The 14139-nt window shown below is 48.5% G+C and overlaps 1 protein-coding gene and 1 long non-coding RNA gene across 4 annotated transcripts in view; one reads left to right on the plus strand and one right to left on the minus strand.

Moving 5' to 3' along the window:
• Nucleotides 1–4968: 4968 nt before the first annotated feature.
• LOC139672791 (uncharacterized) lies at nt 4969–6325 on the minus strand. The gene is made up of 3 exons (XR_011697981.1): nt 5969–6325; nt 5452–5548; nt 4969–5184 (listed from the first exon to the last, which is right to left on the minus strand). It is a non-coding gene; the product is annotated as an uncharacterized lncRNA (long non-coding RNA).
• Nucleotides 6326–7287: 962 nt separating this feature from the next.
• The window catches only part of SYNE2 (spectrin repeat containing nuclear envelope protein 2), a 181876-nt gene continuing 175024 nt past the window's right edge, over nt 7288–14139 (plus strand). For all 3 annotated transcript variants that reach the window (XM_071557344.1, XM_071557346.1, XM_071557347.1), the window contains exon 1: nt 7288–7362. The gene's annotated coding sequence lies outside the window, so the exon portion shown is untranslated. The remainder of the gene's footprint in view (nt 7363–14139) is intronic.

Genomic DNA, 14139 nt, shown 5'->3' on the forward strand with positions numbered 1-14139 from the left:
TTCTGACTTAGAAGAAACCTTGTATGCGTATCTGCTTTGCTGGCTGGTAAAGTTTCTGGAATTACATTTTTTCCCTTCAAAATCCTGAAGACAACAATAGCAGCCTGAATTCCCCTTTTCTGTGTTATGTATCACGGCACAGTGGCAGCAGGGCAGGAGACATTTCATAGGCCATAAAACCAGAATGGGCTTAATCCTCTTCTCACAGTAGATTTACATTTGTGTGACTGTTAGTAAAGTTGGCAGTAAAGATGTTGACAGAGCTGAGGGCTGGCTGGGGCCCAAGGGCACTGACTTTTAAAGGTGGCAATTGGGATTACTAAATCCTGCTTCCAAAGAAGCCTTAGCCCCACTTCCTACCCTCGAGAGCTTTTTTGTTCTCCACTGAATCATGGCTGAAAATGGGCTGTAGCCACCCAAGACACATCAGGGTTGCAGGGGAAGCAAAGGCAAAGCAAAATGCTGCTGCCTGAGAGCTGCTCAAGGGAGCCTTATCCTGATGAAGGAGGGGTGAGAAGGGTCATATGGTTTCTGCAGTCCTCAGTCCAGGTGTGTCCTAGAACTATCAATACCTGCAACTACAGAGAAAGGGTTTTTCACTTAGTTTCCTTTTCATCTTGGAGATGGCAAGGGAGGGAAAAGCTGTCAAGAGATTAAAACAGTCACTGTTCAAAGTGAAACTATTGCAGGTCTTGTCTGAGCCTCAGAGAAAGGGCTTCAGGGGTGAGAGGAGGCCAGCAAAAGAAAAATGCATAAACCCTTAGGTACCTTCTGCTGGCCAGTTTTGCTTTACAAGCACCTGGGCTTACAGATGGCCTGTTAGAGCTATTTTACAAGGAAGCTGCTTGCCCAGCAGCTGTTATTTCCTTGTAGGTCCTGCAAGCTCCCTAATCCAGACCTGGCATTTGACCTCTACACTGTGTTTCTTCAGCTTCTGCTATGGGCAGCTGAACACAGTGTTTCTTGGCAGTTTCCTCTCACACAGCTTCCAAGAAATGGAACCGAAAGTGAGATGCCAAACTGCTGGTAGGATACAGTGTGTTTGGGAGGCACCAGCCAGCCTTGGACCATGAGGGTAAAGCTGACAGGACTGGTGGGGTCTCGACTGAAGGCTTGTTACTGTGCTCCGACAAACACACTGTGGCACAAGGGCTGCAGCAGCAACAGGCCAAGCATGAAAGAGGTAATGGTTTGTATTAGACTGACTGATGTAAGTAAAAAAAGTGGATAAACATTTAGGGTTAAGATAAGCCCAAAATCTTGCCTGAGTTTACTCATGAAATTTGGTCAAGGTTTTAGGGGTTCCTAAAGGTCTGTAAGACCTTGACCTGATCTTATCTGGAGTCTGACAGATTCCTAAAACACCATCTGCTAAGCCCAGTAAGTCCATCAGTAATAGAAGGCTTCAAGTGGGATCCAAAAGGGCTTTTCAGTACTTGAAGCAGGACTTGGACAGGTCAGAGGTACCTCAGTAAAAATCTGTCCTCCAAGAGACTCCACTCAGCTGGTATTGAGGGCTGGGGGTGCTCACCTTTGGATTTTGATTTTCATGGTAGAACCTGAAGTTGTGTTTCTTTGTGTAACAAACCCTCCTACCCTGTAACTGAGAAGCTGGTGTGCTTTGGGAGATGTGAACATGCAGAGTGGAAACCTTCATTCATGCACAGAGCCTGCATTATTAGTGGAGCAAAATGAGCCCTGCTCAGTTCAGATGGCAGGTGCCTCTCCTCAGGAGACTAACCTGGGATGTGCCTCTGCTCTGAAAAAGTTGAGAGTTCACACCAAACTGTATGTTCAAGATTGCTTACCATGAGACATCCACCCCCTTGAAACACCTCCCTCATGCTACAGTGTATAGGAAGATGTAAGTGCATGGTGCCAGATCCTGGAGGCTGCTATGAGGTTCAGGTATTGCTTTCTAAGTGTAGAAATCTTCAGTTGGTCCTGTTTTTAGCCAGGAACCACAATCCACAGGCAAAATCAGGGAAAACGAGAAAACTGAAGAAAAACTGAGGATATCTCCTTTGAGAAGTGTAGATTTACTAATTATGGACCTATTCCAGGAGATTTCCTACAGATTTGCTGTGACTTCAGTGTTATTAACCTATTTTTCTCTTTTGGAGCTGTGCTTCTCAGTCCTTAAGCTTGTGACCTAACAAAGCATTTAAGCATGTGCAACTTTAACCATTGAAGTGTTTCCACTGGGTTCAGCAGAACCACTCGGGTGTTGGAGGCAGCACTGGAGCCTCACCATCCGCTGGAGCCGCCTTACACATCGGGGACAGTGTCAGACACAGTGCTCAGATTGAATGGGTGGGGGAAGAGCAAGCATTTCTAACATGATTACAGTCAGATTTCCTTTTATGTTCTGCAGAGGAAAATAGTATGCAAATGCTCCATGTGCCTACACAGATTCAAAATTCCTTTCCTTTTTTTGTCATAATTATGGCAAACAAGTTGCCCACGATTGCTGAAGGGAAACTGTTCCTGAGGTACTGGGCCACAGGCATTTTTGAGGGGTATAGTGGATTCAGGCAGACCCCTGTTTGCCTGCTTCTGGCTACACTTTCCGTCTCCAGCCCTCTTCCTCCAGTTGAACCTCAGTGGAGATGAGGTGAAGTGTGTCTGGGCACTGAGCCAGAATAAAAATAACTGAGGTGGGGGGTGCTGTTTTTTTAAGCAGTTTCCTGGTCTGTTTGACAACACAACAGCACAAAGAGCTGCACCAGCACAGCGGAGCGAGAATAACCTGACTGGTCCATCAAAGTGGTCCCACCAAAAATGATGTCTGCAAAATGCAGCCATTTTTCCTTGGTGTTGCTGCACCAGCAGGGTGGAAGGTCCTTTGGGAAGTCCAAAGGTGAGTTTCTACTCTCACCCCTTCCTCCCTTTTCTCAAATCTTCTGTCTAGTGCAAGGGATGGGGTAAGCAGAGAGCAGCTGGGCACAGAGACGGATGTTTCTGGCACAGGCCTGTTCCCAGCTCCAACTTGTGCTGTGCCTTCCTGTCTCTGTGCTGGATCCTGCTGCCCCCTCTGTCATGCTGACATATCTCTTTGTGTGTCCACATCGCAATCAAATCCAGATCAATCCAAAGTATTCTTCTTCTGGGCTCACTTTGATCTGGTTCCCAGCTCCAGATCCAGCGCACACACTGTGCCAGCATGGCACAGGGGATTGCACACCGCAGCAAGGGGAGGGTCAACAGGCCAAACATTTGTTCTGACAGACTACAGAGCAAACATAACTTGGAGTATCCAAACAAAATTAGTTTACACAGCCATCCCTATCCTTCAGAGTTAACACTTTATCCAGCTTGGGTATTACCAAACAGGTTATATTTCTTTAAAAAAGAACCTATGCAGCAGTGGGGGGAAATGTTAGGACTTAGTCAACAAGAGAGGAGATTTACTTCATGAAATAGATAGCAGCTAACAAGTAAGCTTTAAGCTCTAAGCTTTCTAACACATGTCCATGTGTTAGAAAAAACCAAATTAAAGTTTAAGGCTCTCAGACCTGGGGGAGGAATTATGGCTTGGGATGTACCATTGACAATGAACACGAAAGAATGCAGAATTTATGGCCAACCAGGACATCTGGCATGAGTCCCAAGATAAGGATGAAACTAATAAAACCAGCTCAGTAATTGTGCAGAAATCAGCTCCAAGTGAGTATAAGGTAATTCTGGGAGGGGGATCTGTGACATCAATCCACAGACCAGCAACCCAAGAAACCCACTCCGACCCAAAAGAAGAGAGAAACTGAGCATGTGGACTAATTAGCATGAGAAGGGAGAGGATCATTAACCAATAGAAGACTAACAAATAATATGTAACTTGTAACCAATGAACACTAATTCCTTTGTTTACCAAAATGTATTAATAGTGAAAACACTTGATAACTGATGTACATGTTTTGTGGAGTAATCACCATGTACGTCAACATTGAATAAAGTATTGTCACATTTGTAACCTAACAAACTGGTTAGAGAGTTTATTTCCTGTTTTTTGCTGACCTGGGGTGGGACTTGGGACATCTGATCTCCCTCCAGTGCTGAAATCTAGACACACAAATTCTGCGTTATAGAAGGGATGTCCTACCATGAAGTTCATGCTGCTCATCCATGTGGGACCTACAATGCAAGATCACAGAATCACAGAATCATTAAGGCTGGAAAAGACCTCTAAGACCATTGAGTCCAACTGTTAAACCAGCACAACCACATTCACCACTAAACCATGTCCCCAGGTGCCACATCCACATGCCTTTTGATCGCTTCCAGGGACAGTGATTCCTCCACATCCCCGGGCAGTCTGTCATGCCTGACAACCCTTTCAGTGAAAATTTTCCCTAATATCCAATCTGAACTTCTCCATGTGCAACTAAAGGACATTTCCTCTTGTCCTGTCGCTGGTTGCCTGGGAGTAGAGACTGACCCCCACCTGGCTACAGCCTCCTTTCAGGGAGTTGTAGAGAGTGAGGAGGTCCCTCCAAGCCTTCTCTTCCCCAGGTTAAACACCCCCAGCTCCCTCAGCTGCTCTTCATCAGATTTGTGCCCCAGACGCTTTCTCAATTCTGTTGCCCTTCTCTGGACACACTCCAGCACCTCAATATCTTTCTTGTATTCAGGGGCCAAAACTGAACCCAGGATTTGAGGTGTGGCCTCACCAGTGCCCAGCCCAGGGGGACAGTCACTGCCCTGGTCCTGCTGGCCACACTATTCCTGATACAAGTCAGGATACCACTGACCTTCTTGGCAACCTGGGCACACTCTGGCTCATGTTCAGCTACTATCGACCAACACCCTCAGGTCCTTTTCTGCTGGGCAGCTTCCCAGCACTCTTCCCCAAGCCTGTAGCATTGTGTAGACACCTGGATGCCTTGTACAAGAGACATCCGACTCTGTGAGGGCTTCTCATCCCCCACTGCTGTTACTTTCACCAGTGCCAGCTGTAGCCCTCAGTGCTGCTTTGCAGGTCTTTTCCCCAGTGTCCCATGCATCCATCCATCATTTTGGACACACACAGGCAGCAGGACAGAGCTGTGGTCATGCAGCTTCCATCTCTTCACCTTCCACAAAGCCTCCTCCATGGCAGCCACTTGCCAGCCTGTCTAGCGGCACCCATGTACCTGCCAAAGCAGGCACAGTCTGAGCCCAGGGTTTTAGCAGTTCCTAGCTGGAAGGCTGTGTGGAAAAAGAGATGAAAGCTTATTTTCAGAGTGTCAGTCTGTAATAAGTAATCAACAGCCTGAAGATTTGAATACAAAGTAGGCATATATGACATAATACTACCTTTGTGTCTTGAACCTGTTTTTTTATGGTATTACTATTTAATTGCTCACATTAAGCCTGTCCAACAATACCATGTAGCATTAGTAACACTTAGTGTTGTGTCTTCAAAGTGCTTTACAAGCTAATTATGAAATGTGTCATTTAAGTGAAAACAAGTACCTTGGGCTGGGACCTGTGCTGTGTTTGACACAGCCTGGCAGATGCAGTGCTGTGTACACTGGGATGAGGAGTCATGTGATTCATGGCAGTGTAAAATCTGTGAGAAGAACAGGGAGAGAAAATGTTGGGATGGTGTTCTCCAAGGTATAAAACGTCACAGCTCCATGAGACTTCTTTTTATGGCATGTGGGAAAACCTCAAGTGATCAAGAGGCGAGTTGAAGTAAATCTTCAAGTAGCAGAGTTTGGCTTTGATAGTGCATCTTCTTCTCTCCTTGCTTTAACGCAAGACTGAAAACTGAGAGTTAAAAGTCATAAATCAGTCAGAAATGCTTGTTTCACTTTGAGGATATGCATTACAGTAGCCATAACACAGGAATTAGGAAACTACAAGCACAGCCCAAAGGCAGCCCTTTGCCTTCAGCTGTGTCTGTGAAGTACCAGACAACTGTGTGACTGTACAAACACTAATTAATCCTCAATAAAACAAGTAAAAAAAGTATACAAAAAGCATTCACATGTTGATTTGTTGCCAGGCCAGCATGAATTGGAGCAGGTGTTTGCCAAGGCAGGGCAGTCAAGTTGTAACCAGTTTCGACTGATGCTTCTGCAAGTCACTGTGTTCTCAGGCTCCGGCTGAAATGACACTCAAAAAGATGCAGGGTTCACTTTTGACTGGAAAAGAAAAATTTCCTTACAGAAAATCAGGGCTCCAAATCTGGCAGAGTTTCTTTAGACACACCTGTTGGCATAGAAAAGCTTCAGTAAGTAGGTGTATTTTGCTTTTTAGCCTTCAAATACAGGACCTCACTTGCTTCGCTATGCAAACTGGTTGATGTTTTATCAGCACAGACTGAGGAGAGACCCGATGTATCAGCACTGGCAGGAAGTGGCTTTTGGAAAGTTACATTTCTCTTTGGATCGCTGGCTGACCTCTGGGTGTGTAAAGCAAAGCACAATCTCAATATTTATATCTTCTCACTTTATGAACTCTATAGCCAAAAGCCACCCAGTATCAAATGGGACAAATCTAAGGAATTCCTTCCTCTCTTCCCCCCCAAAACCCTCCTCTGAAGTTTTAAAAGACCCCCAGCTTCCTCCGTGTTCACACAGCTGACCCCCATCTGTGCTTACAGAGTTCTGGCTGAGCACAGCCAGGTGATGCTGTCCCTAAAGCTGAGGAAAGGCTGCATCTGGAAGGGAGGGCGTAGATGGTTCATGCTTGGGGTCTGTGACTGAGGTGAGCTCAGTTTGAGGAAGGCTATGGAGGCTTGGCTGAAACTGGAGAGATCTTCAATGACCTTCTAAATTATATTAGGGGGTGCTGCAGATCTCTGACAACCCCAAAGTATTTTACTTTTTTGTACCACCCGTGACCCCAAGTCCTCCCCAGAGCAGAAAATGCTTCTTGTAACACACAGATTTTCTTACTTCCAGCACAAGTGCTTACCCAAAGCACATGGACACACAGAGCCTGGTGGCCCTGCCTGGCTGTTGGCAAGGGGCGGGACAACAGCGCGGTCCCGGGAAGCGCTGGGAGGGAAAACACCGGGAAAGCCCCGCACGGCCGGTGAGCGCGGGCGGGAGCGGGGACCGTCCGCTTCTTCTGGTCGGGGCATCCCACGAACCGGGGGCGTGCCGGGGGTGTCCTACTGGGGCAGGAGGGGCAGCGACGAGCTGCCGCCGCGGGGGGCGGAGGCGGCCCCAGGAGCGCTCCCGGCGCGGCGGGGGAGGCGGGGCCGGTGCGGGGGCCGCGGCCGCACCGCCCTCCGGCCCCGGGCGGGGAGAGCGCTCGCTCGCTGGCAGTGGCCGGGGCGGGGAGGGGCCGGTCCCTCCTCCTCATCCTCGTCCTCCTCCCGCCCTCCCCGCCGCCACCACCGCGCTCGCCGCCGATGCCGGGACTGCGCCCGCGGTGAGTCTGCCCCGCCGGGACCCGCCCGCGGGAAGTTGCAGCGCGGCCCGCCCGCGCCTTTGTGCGGGAAGCGGCGGCGCTGCCCGGCCCCGGCCCCGGCCCCGGCCCCATCCCCGGGCCCTGCCCCGGCCCGCTGGTGCCGCCGCCCCGCCCGGCCCCGGTACCTGCCGCTCTTTGTTCCCCGCCGCCGCCGCCTTTGTTCCCTCGGTGCCGGCTACACCTTCGGCACCGCCCGCGCCCCCCGCGGGACGCCGGGGAGCTCGGGTGGAGACACTCTGCTAGCGGAGCGAGTCCCGCGTCTCCCAGCCCGGCAAAAGCCGGGAAAGGGGGAAAAACACCGCGGCGGGAGTTCGCCGGGCTGCGAGGGGGAGAGCGGCGGGCTCGGCTGGGCGGCGGGAGCGGGTTTGGAGCATTCTCGGAGCTCTCCTGGAGCTCGCTCCCGCCCCCGCCGTCCTGCCCTGCCCTGCCCTCCCGAGGGGGCCGCGCTGCCGGCGGAACTCCGGCCCGGCCGGCCCGTCCCGGGCAGGAGATGCGGGCAGGGCGTGCGGGCAGGTGACCGGCACTTCCACGGGCAGCCGTGGGTACCACTTGCATCGCCCTTATCGCTCGGGTTGTGTGTTTGGGAAGTGATGGTGGATACTTAGGCAAAGTTCCCGGGTGAATGAGCAACTATTCTGGAAGGGACTCGGGAAGCACCGGCATCCTCCAACATCTGTGTTTTATTGCCGGGGCGCTGCTGCTGCCCGGGATGAAGCGCTGCCCGCTGAGATCTGCGCTTTCCGTTGCACATAGGCTCCTTTCTCTTCACCGCCTTTACTACCAGCCTCCCTTCTGCCTTCCCTTCCTTCCATCATTCCAGGGCTCCTGTCAGCTGCCTTTTCCCTCTCGGAGCAATTGTTACGGATCTGTGTTATTGCGGCCCAAGGGATGCCGCACGTGGAGCTCCCGGTCTGTAAGTCGACTTTGTGTCAGGTGCTCTGTGTGCGTGGATTTAGGGAAAGGCTCCTTGTCCTCCTTTCACCTCCACAGCTAAAGCTGGGCTCAGTCCTGTCCCGCCAAAACAGAATCGTTCTTCTTTTTACTCTGTTTTTCCTGTATGCTGCTGGAGGCATTGGGAAGTAGAGCAGGTGCACCCTCTGCAAGTTGCTCAGAATCTACAGAGAGAAAACTTTGAGCAAGTTTGTTTCTCACAGCCCTTGTCGGGTCTGTGCCTGTATGTTCCTCATGCCTCTGCTTCCCTCTTTCAGGATGCCTCATGTCCCGCCTGTCCTCTTCCCCTCTTTCCATCATTCCCGCGTTTTCCTCCCTCTCAGCTTGCAGGGCGATCTCGGAACAGATAAAGACGTAATTGCCACGTGCAGGGTCTTGGCTCGTTACTGTGACTCTTGGCCAAGCGAGCACAGCCCTAGCTTGGCTGGCATGTCTGTTTATATCTGTGTGAAATGCAATAGCTGCAGGAGGAACACACACGGCCGCTGGCGCCTCCTTAGCTGTGTCATGGGCTGTGGCCACTCCTGGGGTGGCCTTAGAGCTCCGAGAAGGAGCAGGGTGGTGGCTGCTAATGCTGCCCACCATAGCAGTGTCTGCACACATGCTGCCACCTCACGCTGAAATCAGGGCAGCCTAAATAATTGATTTCCAAGGCAGAAGGTGGCATATATAGCCAGAGAGAATGGGGTGGTGTGGAGTGAGCAGGAGGTGGTGGGGAGAGGAAGCCCTGGCATCTGCAGGCAGTGGCAGTGGGGATGAGCTGAGGCAAAGAGGGATGGGCAGTGACACTGGAGTTTGTAGGGGTGGTGTAAACCCAGCAGTGACCACAATCAGGTCCTGCCCTGTGCTGATGTGAACAGTGGCAATGTTTGGGCCCCCCTTGCATGAGATGCTGTACAAACACATATTCAGATGTGTGTAAGTTATGTCTGTTCTTTCCTTCTTCATAATGAATGGTAATGAATGATAATTGCTTTTTTACCCTAGCTATCTATAGAAACATATATTAAAGTTCCTTTATGTAAAATATTCTTTACATATAACCTCAGGAAGCTCTATTTGGAAGTGCTGCTGATATCATACAGTGTTAAGGTTTAAGCATGGTGGTTTAAGAGGGGCAAAGGAGCTGGACTTTGATGATCCTTGTGCGTTCCTTCCAACTCAGGATCTTCTATGATTCAGGATATTCTAAGAAAGGAACTAATTCTTCTTCTAATAAATATGACTAGAAGTTCTTTAAGTAGCTGAGAACTTTGTAGGTGTTAGTATCACTCAGCCAGTCCTGTAGTGTGCCAGCTATTTTTCATTTGTCAGGCAAAGATTTTAAGTGTAGACACAATGAAGTAATTCAAGGAGCGGCATGCATTGCTGGCTAATGATCTAATAGCTTGAAAATGCTTTATCTCCCTAGCTGTTAATTTTAAGTTTTATGGTAAGGGGAAGTAACAGAAGAAAAAAAAGTGTTACTGTTTGTTCCTTTGCAGTTTTTGTCTGTGAGTCTTATGTTATTTCTTCTGATACATTTTTGGGAAAAGTTGCTTCATGTTTCAGGAGAAAATTGCTTTGTTTCAGGGAAAAAATGGGCCACAGTTCAGCCCTTTTCCTGGGTTCATTATACACACTGTAAAACCCCTTTACTGGTAATTATTCCATAAACAGTGAGTTCAGTTCCACTCAGTTTCCTCAACATCTGAATATAGAAAGGAACTAAAGAAAAAGTCCCAGAGAGGGTATGAAGAAGCACAGCTTGGGAGATCAGGTATAAAGGGCCTCATTCATTTTGGTTTATCTGTAGTACAGGGATATGCCCTTACTCCATGAATCATCTCCTGACATCTGTTTGCAGCGCTGTTTTCTTAGCAACTGTGGCTCTGTTTAAGATCTGGACTCTCAATGGCCGGATTTGTGCCGAAAGATGCAAAGAGACAATCCAACCTCTTCCAAGCAAAGCTGTGCCTTTCAGCCCATTTACCCAATTCATTTCTTTCCCGGAGGCACAATAAATACCAGTTTTAAAAGTCTCCCAGCTGAGATGCTTTTTCTGTGTGTGCGCAGAGATGCTTATCTGTTGCTTACCACAACTGAAGTGTTTCCCCAACACGATCTGGCAGTGTGGGAGGGGATGGCAGTGGGCTGTGTCTTTGCTCCTGTTGAAGGGATGAGCTGTGTGTGCACCACGCTTGCTCTACCTTGTTGCAGCTTATTTTGAACTATCATGGCACTTGTAGATGTGGGAGAGGACGCGGTCTTGGAGGAACGCTGAGAAAGTAGCCAGTGATGGCAAGGACCCACTCCTAGCAACGTGCCTGTTTGAACAGGTAGTTGGATTAGGCAGTGGGATTATACATGTGGAGTGTGGAGCACTGTATGAGTAACACTTCGGGACCAGATCCATAAGCTGCGATTAGAGAGAAGGTGACATTTCATACATCTCTCACCTAATCTTTCTTTGCTGGAATTCCATCCCTGGCCAGTGTGGGTAGGGTCTTCTGTAGTTGAGACAGAGGTGGCCATGTAGCCACTGGGAGATCAGGTTGATCTGATTTTTGCCATCTGTGCTCCCTGGAGGGTGATCAAGATCTGACTTGGGTCAAGGGAAGGTTTTTACTTCAGCTGATGTAGATAAATTGGTTGGGAATGTAAATCTGTGTCAGGAAGTACAAGTGGTGTGTCCATACTAAGGGATAGGTGATGTTCACCCTCCTCCCCACTGTGCTGACATGCAGTTTCTGCAGGAGGAGCAGGAGGTCATACCTGCAGCAGAATCTACAACTACTGGACTGTGAATCAAAAAATAAAATGTTACCCCACAGAATATGGATCTGACTGCCTTACCCTTCCTGGACTGACTTGCATCCTGTGGAGCATGAAGGATGCCAGTAACAAGTAGTCAACTGTGAAGGATGAAGGTGTTTTGGCTTGGGGTAAATCTGAGAGGGGAGAGACCCCTGATGTTTAGAGCATTTTGTTTGCCAAAAGATTACAGAGTGGAGATGGGAAGGCTAAATAAATAGTGTTGCTGAATACTGGCCAGTTTTCTGTGACCTTCATGGGTTGCATACAAGTCCTGGTGTTAGTGAGGGTACAAAGAATAGAACCTCTGTAAATCACTTAAATCACAGTGTTTGCAGCAGGGAATGAAACCAGCTGCTTCTGTGGAGATGTGTAGGGGCTGTGAGAGGGACTGAAGAAGGAGTGGGGATAAAACTTTTGTTTAGCCCAGCTACATGCACAGGAAGGGAGCACAAAGCTGTGTGAGGGAAAGAGCTGGAGCTGAACAGGCTGTTATCTCCCCCCAGGAGGGGAAATGGGGCAGAGCTTTGACTGTGGGCACAACTTTGGCCTCTCATAGGGCGGCATGTTTGCTTTCTAACCTTTCTGCAGCCTGCTGATAACTCCTTACACAATGCAGCTGCACAGATTGGCTCGAGAGGTTTTTAAGGAATTGCTGACCCTGTAACAAGCAGTAATGTTTGTGGCCAGGGATGAGGAAGAAGAGAAAAGAATAACAATTATCTGAGCATTAAGACTCAATCTGCAAGTTCTATCAAGGGAAATGACAATTAAGATGGAAAACAAAACACTTGTAATTACTTTCATGGAAATGTAGGGAGGAGGCAGAAATGTGGGGTTTGCAGGAAAAGGTTTTGCTTTCTAGATCTTTTGGCCTGTTGGTTGCCAGGAGAAAGACCAGAAGTTGGTGAATGGTGGAGGGAAGGGTTGAGGCAGAAAGGGGAATGAATACACTGTATGTGCCTTGTCTGTGCACAACCAGCCATGGAACAATTGCAAAGTCACTTCAGAAATGGGTTCAGTTCAGTTTGCATTAGAGACACCTCTGTTTTGTGTTGGGTTAGTTTATGTTGTTAATGACCACCTAAATGATTCAGAGAGAGAAAAAAAAGCTGCCCCACAATCAATATGTCCAGCTTTTTGGAGGCTCTTGTATTGGATCAATCCTTTTCTTGCAGGAATACTTGCTGAACTATTCAAGTTCAATGACTGAATGAAATTCTTCTAGCAAAGCTGAGCCCAGTAGTGAAGGTAGTTGTGTATCACCTGGTTACAAGGTGTTTCTGGGGGAGGGAAACGCAGAGCACTTGCATGGTGTGTCTGCTGGAGACGCTCTTTTTCACTTCAGTGTACCTCGAGGGGATGTTGCTTTGTTTACTTCCTTTCCCCCATCTTAAAAGGGCAAGATTCATCTTGTCAAACTATGTAACATAACTATCTGCATGAGAGACAGTTCTCCAGACTCCTTTCATAGTCACTGGAGAGGAGCACACACTTCTGAGCCATGATTCACCCACACTGAGTTGGACATCTAAAAATACATTGGACAAACTGCCCTAAAAGTGCCTGTTTCTCTCCATTGTTTCTGCAGAGCTCAAACAATGAGCACACACGGAGGCATTGCTCCTGTAGCTGTTTAGTGTCAGGGGAGCTGAATCTCGGCCAAAGTCTCTCATATCCCAGCAGAGCACCTGGGAGGGCTCCGAGTGTCCTCATTTCCATCAGACTGTGTTGGTTGTGCAGTGTAAGGCGTTGTGGCTGTACAGACAGCAATGTCCAGTGCAAATCCACCCTCTTCCCCTGCTCAGTCATTGGACTGGGACGAGCTTCAGGCTGAACCAGCAGCCCCAGACAATCTGCTGTAAATAAGAGGCCGGAGGGGATTTGTGGAGTGGCTTTTTCAAGGTCGCACATCAGGTTAGTGGCAGAGGTGGAAGCAATGAGGATGCTCTGAGCTCCCAGGAGTGTGCTCCTTCCCCTCTCTGAGCTCCTCACAACTGCCTTGCAACCTGCTGCTCTCCTGGGGGTGAGACTGACAGCCTGGCTCTCAGTGATGCACAGCACCTGGTAGGTACTCCCGTCCTTTGGGTGAAAACCTTTGGCAAATTATATAGGCTCATCTTCTTTTCTCCCTGCCCTTTCTCTTGCAAAAATCCATATTTCAGGCACATATCTGAATTACTGTGCATTCATGAGGCTGCTGGGGGTGACTGTGTGTGCTCTCGATCACAAGCAGCTAAACCTTGGAGTAAATGTGCCACAGTTCAGGCTGGTGGTGGCCCAGGACAGCATGGGTGGTTATTTTGTGGTGGTTGAGTGGTGCGTGGAAACTCTTTAAACAGACATGTCCAAACTATGCAATATATATATGTATGGACACCTAAATGTAAATCTCAGGGAGTTTTGCAGCTACACAGAGAGCTGTGCCCAGATGTCCTCTGAAGTGTGGCTGCCATCACCGTGCTATTTAGCATTCTGGAAAAGAAATTGCCAGTTCTTCTGGAAAAAGCCTAACTTTTATGTGTGCATGTAACCCAGGTAGGCTAAGGATAAAATTCCTCCTGTGCAGAGAACTAGTTTACAGCAGAAAGACTTCTTTGCTAAGTGTGCTGAGTGTCTAGGGAGAGACTTTGTTGAAGGAATTTGTTTGTGTAGCAGATATGAAGCACAGGCAGGTACCAAGTGTTAAATGGACCCTGTGCAAGTCTGATTGCAGACAAATACCAGAGCATTCTCCTATCTGTCTTGATACATGAGAAAGAATATGATAGCCATGAAATAGAAAGAACGTGTTGTCTAAGCCAGGATTTTATTCCTCAAGTTCTACTTAGGGGGTCTGTGGGTGAACTCCAGGAGGTGAAACAGATTGCAATTTGATTCCAGAAAGAACAACTGGGAAGAGGAGGGAAAGAGCAAACTATTAAATGAGAGCTGGGAGAAAAGCCAGTCTCCAAAAATAAACATTGAAGATCAATTCCAGGTATTTCCTGGCAT

This window comes from Pithys albifrons, chromosome 6, assembly GCF_047495875.1.
Source record: "Pithys albifrons albifrons isolate INPA30051 chromosome 6, PitAlb_v1, whole genome shotgun sequence".
Classification (NCBI taxonomy): domain Eukaryota; kingdom Metazoa; phylum Chordata; class Aves; order Passeriformes; family Thamnophilidae; genus Pithys; species Pithys albifrons.